The 15,125-nt window shown below is 44.3% G+C and overlaps 1 protein-coding gene across 9 annotated transcripts in view; it reads left to right on the top strand.

The window, feature by feature from the left end:
- Nucleotides 1-15,125, top strand: part of RBMS3 (RNA binding motif single stranded interacting protein 3) — a gene marked incomplete at its 3' end in the record, with an annotated part of 773,357 nt that overhangs the window by 585,947 nt on the left and 172,285 nt on the right. The window lies entirely within an intron of this gene.

Raw genomic sequence — 15,125 nt, 5'->3', positions numbered from 1 at the left:
AAGCAGGCTTTCTCCCTAAAAGACACCTGGCAGACAATGTAAGGAATGTAATAGACATTCTGGAAAAGCTAGAGGTGAATATAAACACTAAAGCAGTATTGATCTTTGTGGATGCGGAGAAAGCCTTCGACAATATTTCTTGGAGTTTTATGAAGAAGAATCTTCATGGGATGGGGGTAGGCCGGGGTTTTGAGAATGGTATGGCTGCAATATATTCTGAACAAAAAGCCAAACTGATTGTAAATAATGTCGTGACTGAGGAGCTTAAGATAGAAAAAGGAACACGACAGGGGTGCCCGATTTCCCCATTACTTTTTATTTCAGTTCTGGAGGTGTTGCTGAACATGATAAGAAATGACCAGCAGGTCAAAGGTGTGCAGGTCGGAGCTAAACATTATAAGTTAAGAGCGTTCGCAGATGACCTAGTATTGACCTTGCAAGAGCCAAACACTAGTACGAAAAAGGTATTAGAAATAATACAACAGTTTGGCCAGGTAGCTGGATTTAAGTTGAACAAGCAAAAAACCAAAGTTTTAGGGAAAAACCTAACAGATATGGAAAAGGAGAAATTTCAAGAGGAAACAGGTTTGACTGTGGTCAAGAAGGTCAAATATCTAGGGGTTTATCTAACATCTAAGAATCAGAATTTGTATAAGGACAATTATGAAAAATGTTGGTCAGAAATTAAAAAAGATTTAGAAATATGGTCAAATTTGAAACTGTCAATGTTAGGCCGAATTGCAGTAATTAAAATGAATGTATTGCCTAGAATGCTATTTTTGTTTCAGACCTTGCAGATTATTGATAAGATGGAATGTTTTAAGAGGTGGCACAAAGATATCTCGAAATTTGTCTGGCAGGGCAAAAAGCCCCGAATTAAATTTAAAATATTGACAGATGCTAAAGAAAGAGGGGGTTTTGCCCTGCCGGACTTAAAATTGTACTATGAGGCAGCAGCTTTTTGCTGGCTCAGAGAATGGATGCTCCTCGAGAACACAGACATCTTGGATCTGGAAGGTTTCAATAATGCTTTTGGTTGGCATGCGTATCTTTGGTATGATAAAGTTAACAGTGCCTTTAAAAACCACATTGTCAGAAAAGCATTGTTTAATGTTTGGATACGATATAAAGATTTATTGGAAAACAAAACCCCTAGATGGGTGTCACCAGTGGAGGCTAAAGCAGTGAAAAAACTCAATATGGAGGTCGGATGGCCGAAGTATTGGGAAATTTTAGAACAGGATGGAGATAAGTTCAAACTACAAAGTCAGGAGAAATTGAAGCATAAAGTAGAAAATTGGTTCCAATATCGCCAAATAATGGAATTTTTCAAACAGGACAAGAAAGTCGGTTTCCAGGTGGAAAAATCAAAATTAGAAACCGAACTGTTAGAACCCAATACTAAGAATTTATCTAGAATGTACAACCTGCTGTTGAAATGGAACATACAGGATGAAACAGTTAAATCGGCTATGATTAAGTGGGCTCAGGATGTTGGACATAACATTATGTCAGCTGACTGGGAATGGTTATGGAACACCGGTATAAAATTTACGGCATGTAATGCCTTAAAGGAAAACATTATGAAAATGGTATACAGGTGGTACATGACCCCAGTCAAGCTGGCAAAAATCTATCATTTGCCCGATAATAAATGTTGGAAGTGTAAAGAGACTGAAGGTACCTTTTATCACCTTTGGTGGACATGCCCGAAGATTAAGGCCTTCTGGGAAATGATCTATAATGAAATGAAAAAGGTACTTAAATGTACTTTTTCTAAAAAACCAGAGGCCTTCCTCTTGGGCATTGTCGGCCAATTGGTGACAAAGAAAGATAGAGCCTTTTTCATGTATGCCACAGCAGCAGCAAGAATACTTATCGCAAAGTATTGGAAGACACAAGATCTACCCACTCTGGAAGAATGGCAGATGAAAGTGATGGACTACATGACACTGGCTGAGATGACAGGCAGAATCCGTGACCAACGAAAAGAGACGGTGGAAGAAGAATGGAGAAAATTTAAAAGCTATCTTAAGGACTACTATAAACTTATTGAATGTTAAAATGTCGTGGTTTCCAGAAACAAAGGGGTACAGGGACATAAGGTCAGGGTGTAAGAGAGGACTAAGATGATAGAGATCGGAAAGTAATAATTGGGAGTTGCTAGTTGAACTATGGACATTGGGATGCAGAGAGGGGGGGTATGGGGAAGTCCTAGAAAAGAGGTTTATGAAAATATGTTTGAAACTATACGTGTATGTTTGTCTTTTTTAATGTTTGTCTGTTTTTCTTAAAAATGTTGTAAAACCAATAAAAATTTTATAAAAAAAAAAAAAAAAACAGAGAGAAACGAGCGCAGCCATTGAAGGACTGTGCCCTGGATCCCCACGTCGGCAAGGCGGTGGTCCAGGAGTTCGTGATCGACCATGTCAAAGGCTGCTGACAGATCTAGAAGAATCAGCAGCCCCGACCCGCCTCGATCCAGCTGTCTGCGGAGATCATCTGTTAGGGCGACCAGAGCCGTCTCGGTCCCATGGCCAGCACGGAAGCCGGACTGGAATGGATCCAAAGCAGATGTTTCATCCAGGAACCTACCAAGCTGTTCAGCAACCGCTCTCTCAATCACCTTACCCAGGAATGGAAGATTCGAGACCGGGCGGTAATTGGATAGATCTAAAGGATCTAATGATGTTTTCTTTAAGAGCGGACGCACCACCGCCTCCTTCAGTTCCCCTGGGAATATCCCGGTGCCAAGGGACAAATTGATGATATCCCCCAGGGGGGCCCGCACCTCGTCTGGACACGCTCTAATCAGCCATGACGGGCACGGGTCAAGAGGACAGGTGGTGGGCTTTCCAGCTTGGAGGAATCTGTCCACATCGGCTGGAGATATCCGGTCAAAGTGGTCCAATACTGGACCCGAGGACAGTCGAGGGGCCTCCAGTTCCTTTATTGTATCCAAATTGGCAGGGAGGTCATGGCGGAGCAACAGGACCTTCTCCGCAAAAAAGCTCGCAAATGCCTCACAGCTGTGTGTCAGATTGTTATTTAAATTTGGCTGTCCTTCAAGGGACGTTAAAGACCGAATTATACTAAATAATTGCGCCGGGCGAGAGCTAGCGGATGCAATGGAGGCCGAGAAGTAAGACTTCTTAGCGGCCTTCACTGCCATCTCATAGGTTTTCATAAAAACCCTATAAGATGTTCTTGAGGCTCTGTCACGGGCACCCCGCCATACTCGCTCTAGCCGTCTGAGGTCCCGCTTCATTTTCCGAAGCTCCTCGGTAAACCAGGGGGCCCGGTTTCTGCGGGGTCGCAGAGGGCGCTTAGGTGCGATCTCATCGATGGCTGCCAGGAGCTGGGTATTCCAGCCCTCAACAAGCTCAGTCAATGAGTCGCCAGGGGGAGCAAGGTCCCGCAAGGCCTGACGGAATCTATTAGGGTCCATCAGCCTCCGCGGGCGAGCCCAAATTGGCTCGCCACCTAAGCGGGGTGGGGGTGGAAAATCAATCCTGGCTTTCAGTGCGTAGTGATCAGACCATGGCACCTTCATCGAGGGAGACATGATCACATCTATACCGGCGCCAAAGATCAAATCCAGCGTGTGGCCTGCTTGATGTGTGGGGCCCGAAACAAACTGGGAGAGCCCTAGTGTCGCCATGGAAGACACCAGGTCCAGAGCCTGTGAGGAGGGAGTGGCATCAGCATGGATGTTGAAGTCCCCCAGTACCAATAGGTTGGGGAACTCCAAGGCCCAGCCGGCCACCGCCTCCAACAGGCCTGACAGGGTGGCTGCTGGTGCGCTAGGTGGCCGGTACACCAGCCAGACAGCCAAGCTCACCTCGGAGCCCCACACTAGGCCAACACATTCAATGCCGGGGATCGATGGCGATGGCAGAGCCCTGAAAGAACAGTCTTCTCGGATTAATAATGCCACCCCTCCCCCCCGGCCCACAGTCCGTGACTGGTGGAGGACGGAGAAACCCGGGGGCGCCATCTCTCGTAAGGTAACAGTTTCCCCTTCGCGCACCCAGGTCTCCGTCACACAAGCCAGGTCAACCCCCTGCGAGGTGAAGAAGTCTCGCAGGGTGGCGGTTTTTTTGCCTATAGACCTGGCATTGCACAACACCAGTGACGGAGGTGAGTAATCCTTGCTCACCCTACCTTCGTCCCTCGGGATGGGGCGCAGATTGGAAGGGGTACGAGCATATCCATATCTCGATCCCCTTCGCCTATGACATCTGCCCCCACCGCCATACCTCCCTCGCCCCACTACGGTAGCAATCCCAAGCCTCATACTAACCTCCATTTACAGAACAGAAACAAGTCAAATCAAAAACAATTGTACCAACACAACAAATCCCCACCCCACTCAATAGCCAACCCCAAACCAAACTAAAACAGAACAAAATGGAAATACATCAATAAAAACCACCGTTCACGGTGGGACAACAAAGTAAAAAATAAAAATTCCTATAAAACATTTTAAAATATATAAAAACATATTAAGCATTTGCCGCGGCAACATCAGTGTCCTTAAAACAGTAGCGGTGGCGAGTGTGGGCCCCGCCCCCTAGGCCTGGAGGAGTGTGCCTACAGGAGGGACCGGCCTTCCTCAACCCCCACGGTGGAGCCGCAGCAATGGTGTCCCAGTGCCTCATGAGGCCTCTTAAGCTGTGGCAGTGGTGAGTCAGTCTGGCCCCGCCCCCTGGGCCTGGTGGGATCAGCCTGAGGAGGGAGCGGCCTTCCCAACTCACAGTGCAGCAGCAGCAGTGGTGTTCCGGTGCCTCATGAGGCCTCTTAAGCTGTGGCAGTGGTGAGTCAGTCTGGCCCCGCCCCCTGGGCCTGGTGGAATCAGCCTGAGGAGGGAGCGGCCTTCCCAACTCACAGTGCAGCAGCAGCAGCAGTGGTGTTCCGGTGCCTCGTGCGGCCTCTTAAGCTGTGGCAGTGGTGAGTCAGTCTGGCCCCGCCCCCTGGGCCTGGTGGAATCAGCCTGAGGAGGGAGCGGCCTTCCCAACTCACAGTGCAGCAGCAGCAGCAGTGGTGTTCCGGTGCCTCGTGCGGCCTCTTAAGCTGTGGCAGTGGTGAGTCAGTCTGGCCCCGCCCCCTGGGCCTGGTGGAATCAGCCTGAGGAGGGAGCGGCCTTCCCAACTCACAGTGCAGCAGCAGCAGTGGTGTTCCGGTGCCTCATGAGGCCTCTTAAGCTGTGGCAGTGGTGAGTCAGTCTGGCCCCGCCCCCTGGGCCTGGTGGAATCAGCCTGAGGAGGGAGCGGCCTTCCCAACTCACAGTGCAGCAGCAGCACTGGTCCTTAATTTCATCTGTTTCTCTTTAAGTTCAGTCATAACAAGTGTCAGCTTGTGTTCATCAAATTGTTCTTGTATGGATGGGACTCTCTCTCTCTCCAGTTGAATTACTTTAACTTCAGCAGCAAGGGTTTTCCCCTTAACTTCATCCGCGGTTTGCCATATTTCCTGTATCAATTTCTGGGTGATTTCTGTATTGGTATTCACCTTTTGTCCCAGGTTATTTAAACTTTCTATAGTTAAGTCATTTTTAATATTTGCAGCATCCACTTTCATATTTATCACATCCATTTTCTTGTGAAGCTGTTCCAGCGAGTCATTTATTTTCACTAATACAACCGCTAAAGCCTCTTCTGGCGACATTCCGTCTTTCCAATCTGCCATAACACTCAATAGATTCAAGGTCAATCTCACAGTCTCACGGTTTTTATCTTACAGCTGGAAATTTCCCAGCCCAGATCTTATGTAGCCACCAGTTTCAAGAACTTCCACTAGAGGGAAACAGTTTCTGTTTGTATTGATAAATAATATCCTCTTATAGGCACAGTTCAAACGAACCATAACTAGTTTCAATTTTTGGTTACTTTCACTGCTGGAGACAGTAGAAACAATGTATCTTCTCTTATACTAGCAGTCAATGAACGACCCAAACGCTGTCAATAAACATCCCACCAAACGTCAGTCCTACTAGCAGCCCATTCCCAGGGTCAGAACAGCCTCTCTTTGGACTCTTCCGCAGGCAGACTCAGTCCACAACTTCCCTCCCCCTCTTCTCCTGCCTCCAAGGGGGGGGGGTTATATTCTTTACTTATGTAAATTTGGTCTTTTACAAAAAGCTTTCCGAGACTTCAGCTTGCAGCCTCAATTGCTTCAGTCTATTTACAAAAGGGGAAGGCGGACTTCCTGTATTGAACCTTCCCCGTTTTGATGCCAAATTAGACATTTTAAGAATCCAATTTTCCTGATTAAGCTCTACTACAATTAGAGTCCAATTGTCCACAGGAAAAAGTCAGCGCTCTCCGACAACAGCTATGCGGCTTTGCTCCGTGGAAGAAGCAGATGATTCGAAGCACCGCGCTGCTCAACCCACGTTGCTCCGGATCCCCGAAAACGGGTTTCCCCGCAAGTGGGGGAGGCGCAAAAGGTGCCTGCCAAATCCCATGCTCACAGGCTTCTCCCGCCTGTGATTTTTAACGGGTCTCCGCCTTCGCTGTGGCGGCCAGACCCAGATTTCCACAGAGCTGATTCCTCCCGATCAGAGGAATTCAGCCATTGCCGGAGGCGCCTCCCCGGAAGTCTCCTTTGTGGCATGTATTTAACCCTCTGGCAGGAACTCAGTGGATATGATGCAATGCAAACTATCCTAGTAAGTTCACACCTAAGACTCTTGTTAGATGATGATAAATTATGTCCAGCCTGGACCCTTCATGGAAAGCCCTTTTCTAGATGCTGGGTAAGGTTCGCTCATAGGTTTGTCCTCTCACTGGCTATACATTGCACACCCATTTTGTTCAGTTGCTGGGATCACTCCAGAAGGGATGGAAATGAATAAAATACATACCAAGAGTTTGCTATGTTAGAAACGGAGGTGTCAGAATGGTCCAAACAATGACAATTGTCCTATATGCCAGAAATGGTTAGTAAATTTGAAATAATTACAGAATTGTAATTGTGTGGTGGTGGTGGTGGTGTTTATTACTAGCAACAGCAGTAGTAGCAGCCGCAGGAATGTGGCTTGCGGAGGTGAGGACTTTATCTTTTACGTGTTGCTGCTTGTCAAAGAGAAATAATAACTTACTTAGGAGAGTGCTTCCTTCTCCTGGGTCTCTTCATGGCCTCTAACGCTGACCAATAGCAACACTATCCATCAGGGCAGCAAGGGCACACAGAGATGTTTCCTCCCCTGGCGAAATTTGCTGCCCTAAGCCCTAGCCAGATCACCTTTCACAAGAGTTGGAAGGCCGGTTATTTGTACTGGCTTTTGGAGTGGTAGAGCGTTAGATAAGGATGATATTTCAACTCTTGTGTATGAGCTTTTAACTGGACGTTTCTGATTTGTTCAAAACTTATTGAAATCCTGCGGTTTAGGCGGGTTGTGAATTTGCAGCACTGACCCAAGCACGCTTACTCTGAAGGGGGACTTGCTGGTTTAGCAGGGCTCACTCTCTCTGACTAAGTGTGCATGGAACTGCAGCCTTAAATAAGCAATTAATAGCACACGGCTGTCCGGCGAGAACAGGGTGGGAGAGATGCTTCCTGTTGTCTTGGAAAAAAAGCTGTGTATCTCTTAAAGCAAGAACAATGTGATATGGCTGCACCCAACAGGTATGGTTCACAAACAGACTCCTTTGCATATATTTGTTTGGTTTGCCTTGAATGTTAAATTACATGTGTCTGAACTATCTGTCCCTGGGGCTGACAGTGTGGTGGTATTGTTCCTAACAGCAGATGTAATGTGGGGTGATTGATCCCTCCATTTAGGAAACAGAATGCCTTTTGAAGTCAAGAACAGATGAAAGGGCTTAATGATTGACAGCAATTTATGCTGCCTTTGTTTTTAATTCTTTGACTCCTGACACTTTAAGACAGGACTTTAGAAAAGAAGGATGCCGTATCCTAGGGATACCGCTCTATTCATAATGGAGAAATCTCGAAGTAGCAGTACAAACTGATACCCAGATCTCAAATATATTAGGTTTTTATTTAAATATGGGGTGCAGAGGTTTGTGGGCATGCTGTTTTTGTTATTAAATCATTATGCACCTACCTCGGGGGTGGAAGGGAGGGGGAAAGCTAGCAATCTAACCAGAATAAACATTCTTCACTCTCCATAGTGTAAGGCTGCTATATTAAAAATTCTTCAAATAGATGACCCTGACAGGTGTTTTATTTGAGCAAAGAAAACAATAAATAGTAATATAATCCCTGTGGAGCTGGCATAGGGCTGTGTGGGAAATGCATAATTTCCCTTACTAAGTGTTAGAAGGTGCACAAATTTAATTTTGTTGTATTTATCCTTAAATTCAAAGCATTCTGCGAGCTAAATACAATTAAGTATCATAACTTGGTATGGGATTTTGTATCCTCCCAACCTTTTCTGGTTTACTTGTGATTTTTCTCACATCCTTGAAATCCTAAGCATGTTTACTTTGTCCACTGTATTCAGAGGGGCTTACTCGCAAATAAACATGTATATTATTGAAGCCTCGGTTGTGATTAGATGTAAAACTACATAACCATTGCCATTCTTTTTCTCTTAAGAGTAAGTTCTGTAGTGAGTGGGGGGAATCAGGAAACATCAGATGCAAAAGAACGTGTTTGGTGTATAGCATAATAAGATTTTGTATCCTATAGATCTTTAGAGTTTCAGAGCTGTAGAAAACAACTATACTGTTGCACGCACCTGTCTCGTGAGTGGTGAGAGACTCCAGATTCCAGGCCTTACTCAGGATTCAGTTTCCTTGGAATGACGGTTGATGGAGACAGTAATGTATTTAGCATATATCCTTCCTAGGATAACACAGCGTCCATCCAGGTGAGGTGGTAAAAGGCCCACCTGTCTCCTAGAAGCAGTTCCAGTTGTCAGTGTGGCTCATACTTTTAAGAGGCTGATGAAGGTACTTAGCTGGGCCTAGCTAGAGCCCTTAGCCTCACAAAGAAACTGGTCTGCCCAGTTCAGCAGGTTCTTCTACTACAACAGGGTTTCCCAAACTTGGGTCTCAGTCTGCTTTTGGACTATGACTCTCATCATCCCTGATCACTGGTCCTGGTAACTAGGGATAATGGGAGTTGTAGTCCAACAACAGCCGGAGACCCAAGTTTGAAAAACCCTGTACTAGATTATAAACATCACAGATACAAAATAACAGGCCTGGAAGGGGATGCACAGATATCATCCATCCCAAGCCTCTAATCCTGTAACAATACTTTGCAGTCATTAACTTAAAGAAGTTCATGGAAAGAAAATGTATTGGCTCGTAATCTGGTGAACCGGGTTCGCTTCCCCGCTCCTCCACATGCAGCTGCTGGGTGACCTTGGCTAGTCACACTTCTCTGAAGTCTCTCGGCCGCACTCACCTCACAGAGTGTTTGTTGTGGGGGAGGAAGGGAAAGGAGATTGTGAGCCACTTTGAGACTCCTTAAGGGGAGTGAAAGGTGGGATATCAAGTCCAAACTCCTCCTCCTCCTCCTCCTCTTCTTCCTCACCTGTACTCCCAGAAAGCTTCTCTAGTGATTTGGGTGGTCCTCCTGAACATTGTGGGATAGGACACAGGAGGCTGCTAAGGATGGGGGGAAATCTCCCCAAATCAGGCTCTCCCAGAATGAAAGGATAGGATAAGAAACATTCTTTCCAATGATACCCTTCATCTCACTTATCATAGCATCCTAGGCATTATTATTTTTATCAGCCGTTGGATATTTAATATATATGATTTCAAGTTAGTCCCTTTCTACTATCTGTTGTTGATACGTTTAAAATATTACTTTTCACTTGTGGGTGGCTATACAAGCTGGCAACCAGTTCCTAGACATTCAGTTAAAATTGCTTTGTGCTAGTTTACCTGCTGTTTAAAGGAAGGAGCCCTTTTGTGACTCTGCGTTCTCTAATAGATTTGATTCTGGAGCGATCTATTGCTTCGCCTTTTAATACCCTGAAACAGCAATGTCAATAATGAGCACCTGCCCCATGTTCTTGCATACATCATAAGATGCTTATTTGACTATTTTTAAAACACAATAGTCACTGCATTGGGGATATATATATATATATATATATATATATATATATATATATATATATATTTGCTTTCGTAGATTTTCACGGGTACAGGAATGTAGGTTTTGGTGTCTTCGGGTGTCTTCCCGTGTAAGAGTTGGGGTGTCTAGGCGACGTTTCGACGAGGTCTCACTCGTCATCTTCAGGCTGGTGCTTTCGGCTTCTTGTTACTAGAACAGAGCTCTGTTCTAGTAACAAGAAGCCGAAAGCACCAGCCTGAAGATGACGAGTGAGACCTCGTCGAAACGTCGCCTAGACACCCCAACTCTTACACGGGAAGACACCCGAAGACACCAAAACCTACATATATATATATATATATAGTATCAAGTGGCTGAGAGTGAAATTGCAGCCGAATCTGCCTATATCACCAATGTCACCATTGTGCTATATTATGCTTCTCTATTAATGCATCACATGAGCTCTCTGCATTTTATGCAGGTTCCAAGACTGTTCCAGGAGAGAGAGAGGTGCTGTTTTCTGCAACAGTGCTGTTTTCCTTGTTCATTGGCTAGGCTGCTTATAGAGTCATAGAATTGTAGAGGTGGAAAAGACCACAAGGGCCATGTAGTCCTACCCACCTCTGACCCCGAGGTTAAGAGTCTCAAGCTGTACCAACTGAGCTATCCCAGGAGTCAACCATCCTTTTATTACATCTTGGTGTAACCAGGAGACTGTGCGCTGTATCAACTACACAGAGCACTAGAGCAGATCTGTGTCCTCCCCTAATCCTAGCATTCTGAGAATTGTCAGGGTAGGCCTACCAGAGGCCAGTGAGGTTCGAGGCCACTGGCACTGCTGGGACAGGGCAAGCCCAAAAGCATCAACTAAGAGTCTGAAAAGCTAGAGGCAAACCATGCGGACTAAGAGAAGCTGGTGGCAGTGAATGAAAAACGTTTAATTTTGGATTGCCAAAAGCCCCCACCCCCACTCCCCCAAAACACAGTTTTGTTAGCTGACTTGACTGTTTGGCCATGCAATTTCCATGTTAAGGATGCAGTCTTTCAACACAGACACCAAAGTTGTGTCTCTTAGCACTGTTCATTCTACTTCAGCTATCACAGCTGCACTCTCTGCAATTGCTGCAACACAACACCTGTGCAGGAGATGGGCAATCAGTCATTAGATAATTCTCAGAGAGTGGGCAATCAGTCATTAAGAGCCCTTGACAGATGATGGTCTGGAGGGACATTTCTCATGCCCGGTAATGGGTGGAGAAAACACACAGGAATTTACTATTTTTAATCTGGATTTTTGTCTTGGTATTTGATCTCTAACTTCAGCTCTCCATTGAAGTCCTTCTAGCGGAAGGAAGGAGTCATGTTGGAACTGACTGCTAGCTAGCAATAAGCGTAAATTAACACCATGATGACTAAAGGCAAAATATTTATTTTCTCTGAATCATTTGTTTCATGTTGAATGTAATTATGCATTTTTAAAGTCTTTCACCTCAGGCATTAATACATGCATATGTTATTAATCAGCACACAAACAACCTATCATCTGTGCTGTAGTAAGTGTGAGGGCACTTCAGATGTGCCAGAAATGCTGTTTATAAAGAAATGTGGCAGTGTGTACAGAACAGTGTTTAGCAGAAGTAGATTTGGATGCAGATTGAATCCCAACATTTCACAGTGGGCTTCCACACCCCAAACGGCAAAAGAAAGGTGCAAACAGCAGATAGATATTGAGGGGTCAAGGATCCAGGTTTGAGGATGTTAGTCCGCCATCTTCACTTAATCCCCAATGCTGCTCTCATTCATTTTTACCGGATTCCCTATCAACACTGGAGCCCCCCATTACAATTGCCAACCAATTATTTTCTGGCTGGACCACACAGTTTTCTTGCCCATTGCAACATTGGCACTTTTTTTAGAAATGCAAAATGTGTGTATTAGTCTCTCTTAATCTTGGATTTCTATAAAATAGGTTTGTGGTGGTTTAAAATATAAAGAAAAAAGTATAAAATAAGATGTGATCATAACAGTAATAAAAATTATGCTAGCAAACACAGGTCAAACAGCTATTTGTAGTAGTTTCCTTCCCATCTCCAGGGACAGTTCCGGAGAATAGCATTGAGCGACTTCTGCTTAGTCCTAGGAGAAGCACCTTGGGGGGTCCCTTGGGTTATTATGGGATTTGGAACCAAGTGTCTTCAATATGCTGATGACACCTAGCTATATCTCTCAATTATCAGGAGATGAGATGCCACCACAGAAAATTTGTCTTGCGCATGTGCGTGCGCGTCCACACACACACACATATATAATTGTGTTCATGAAATACACGCATGCCCACTTTCAGCAGAATTGGAGTAGGGGAGGCAACTTCACCCTTCTTTCTCGTGTAGATAGATTTAAATTGTCTTGGAAGTAGGTAGATATGCCTTCTGGATAGGGATAGGGCTTGCCATCTGTGCCTGTTCGTCTTTCCAATCACGTTATTGTTACTCAAAGTTGTGTTTAACATTTCATGAAATTGGTACAATATCTCAGCCTGGCCTGGCAGTTTGCAAAAAACAAAACAAAAACCACCCCAAACACTGTTTATAATTCTCCTTTCAGGGTTGTGATTTCACTTATGTAATGGGTATTGCTATTTACAGTATTGCTACTCTTTTGAGTGCCCAACATCAAGTATTTATTTGTTATATTATTATTATTATTATTATTATTATTATTATTATTATTATTATTATTATTAGAATTTTATATACCACCCTATACCTGGAGATTTCAGGGCAGTTCACAGAACAAAATCAAAATATAAAGCCACAAAATATATAATCAAAAGAAAAACAATAACCCAATAACACCCCCCCAAAAAAAACGCATTTTAAAAGGGCATCGGATTTGCATGTCCCCAGGGTTACTGCAATTAGTCTGTCTAGGCATTTATATAATAATGGGTGATTGTTCTGTGTCTTGGAAAGACTGTGGAGGCAGGGGATGGGAAGGAGAGCTAGACTTCTTTTATTAAAACAACAAAAACCTTAGAAAGGATTAGTTGTTTGGGGGGGAATGGGAGCAGAATTCCATATACAAGCCCCAGAAGTAATGGAACCTCTTTCTAACAAACTGTACTAGACTACAGGTCTGCTCTGCACCTTATTTCCTTGGGATAGGAAACTAAACAAAAAGATTTGAAATCATTCTCTGTGTGTGAATGACGCACAGCATCAGGCAGCAAGACATTCCCCTCTCGTCAGAGAGGAAAATATAACAGATCACAACAGATCCAGTCGTCTCCCTCACCAGCCCTTTGCTTTCTCCTTGCAAAGCTGTGAACAGCCACAGGCAAAGGAGAAGCTAGCAATTGCTGCAAAATGATGAGAAAGGAGCCACATTTTGAAAATTGACCAAGTGGATTTAAAGCAGGGGAAGAAACATGTCAGATGTACTGGAGCTTTCTAAAAATCTTCACTGATTTTGAAATCTTGAGGATTCTTCTCCCTGAAGTATTTGCAGTTAGAACACGCTTCCCTCAGTGGTGCGTAGTTGTGATCGAGAGAAGAAAGTCTTGATCACTTTTTCATAACTTTTTGAAGGCACTGGTCGCGGACATTTAATTTCCAGAACTTCTTCCATGCTAAGGTAGTTATTTAAACCACAATTTGAGACGGACAGTTTACAAGCATTACAAGATAGGTTTACCCAGTGCTATTTTTCTAGAAAAAGAGATGCTGGAACTCACCTTATAATGTCAATGGTGCCCACCTGAGAGGTGCCGGAACTGAGTTTCTGCAAGTTCTGGGTTGTTGTTTTTTTAAAAAGCCCTGGGTTTACAGGCATTTCCCATTGCAGAATTTCTGAGACATTGTGTTGCCTAGGCCACCATTACCCTACCTGGAAAGTGTAAGTAAAAAGAAAGCTAAAGGCTTTTGACCAGATAATTGGAATATGAAATAGAAAGGTTGTGCAACACTTCTAAATCAAAGGAATGAGAAGAAAACTTGCAGAGGACCTGATTTTGGAATGCACTCTTAAGTTTTCAACCCATGAATGAGATATTACTGTTTCTGTGAGTTCTTTTGAGGCCCTATCGCTCTTTCTGCCTCAGTTTTGTTATTCTGTGAGGCCACGTGTGGTTCAGTTACTAATTATGTTTACATTAATATCCTGACTTTTCTCCGAGGAACACAAGGCGAACTAGATTATTTCTCCTTCCCCATTTTACTCTCACGTAGGAAGAGAGCTGGTTTAACACTGTGAGAACACAAAACTGGACTAAACGGCCCATTGGCCTGAATCAACAGGCTGCTCCAATGTTCTTAGAGAGTGTTTGACCCATGGTCACCCAGCGAGCTTTGCATTAATCCTGCTGTGACCCTAAACCACTGACTACACTACAGTGTTTCTCTTTAGGGCAGTGTGATGTTAGGGCTGCCGGTGAAATCAGTGTAAAATATAGAGGTTTCCGATACAGTAGCAGCAACCCTGAAATGTATTCTTGGTGTTGGAATAATGCTTAGCATTTAATATGTAGCACTTTTCATAAGCTTCCAAAAGTGCTTCATTTGCATTATATCAGTAATTCTTACAAGAAGCCTAGGCTGGCATTATCCTATATTGCAGATTATAGTTGAGAATGAGAGGCAGTGCACCCCTAGACTTCTGAGCTATTTGGAATTTCGTGGCACATAATTAGTTCTCTTTTCTCAGCTCTGAAGGGCGTTTTGTGTCCATGCTTGTGGTATAGCTGTTGGCTCCCACACCACTCTATGGCAACCTTCCTTTCCCCACATACCTATAGCAGTTCCCTTCTTCATATCTCTTTTTCATCATGCTCCCCACCTCCCCAATTCAGCTGCCCCTCACCTGATGAGTTTGGTAACAGCCATTTTTACTTTTGGGAAGCTCCAGAACTTACCTCTTTCTTTCTTTCTTTCTTTCTTTCTTTCTTGGTTTTCACATATTATATTACCATACAAATGTACCAAAGCCAACACCATGTCCTCCCCATCGCACCATACATTTACATTTGTATTTCCTCAATCCATCATATTATTCTTTTCTCCCACTTCCCTCTGCCCCCACTCAGATTT

This window comes from Podarcis bocagei, assembly GCF_964188305.1.
Source record: "Podarcis bocagei genome assembly, chromosome: 12".
NCBI lineage: Eukaryota > Metazoa > Chordata > Lepidosauria > Squamata > Lacertidae > Podarcis > Podarcis bocagei.
This window is presented reverse-complemented; position numbering and strand designations above follow the sequence as displayed.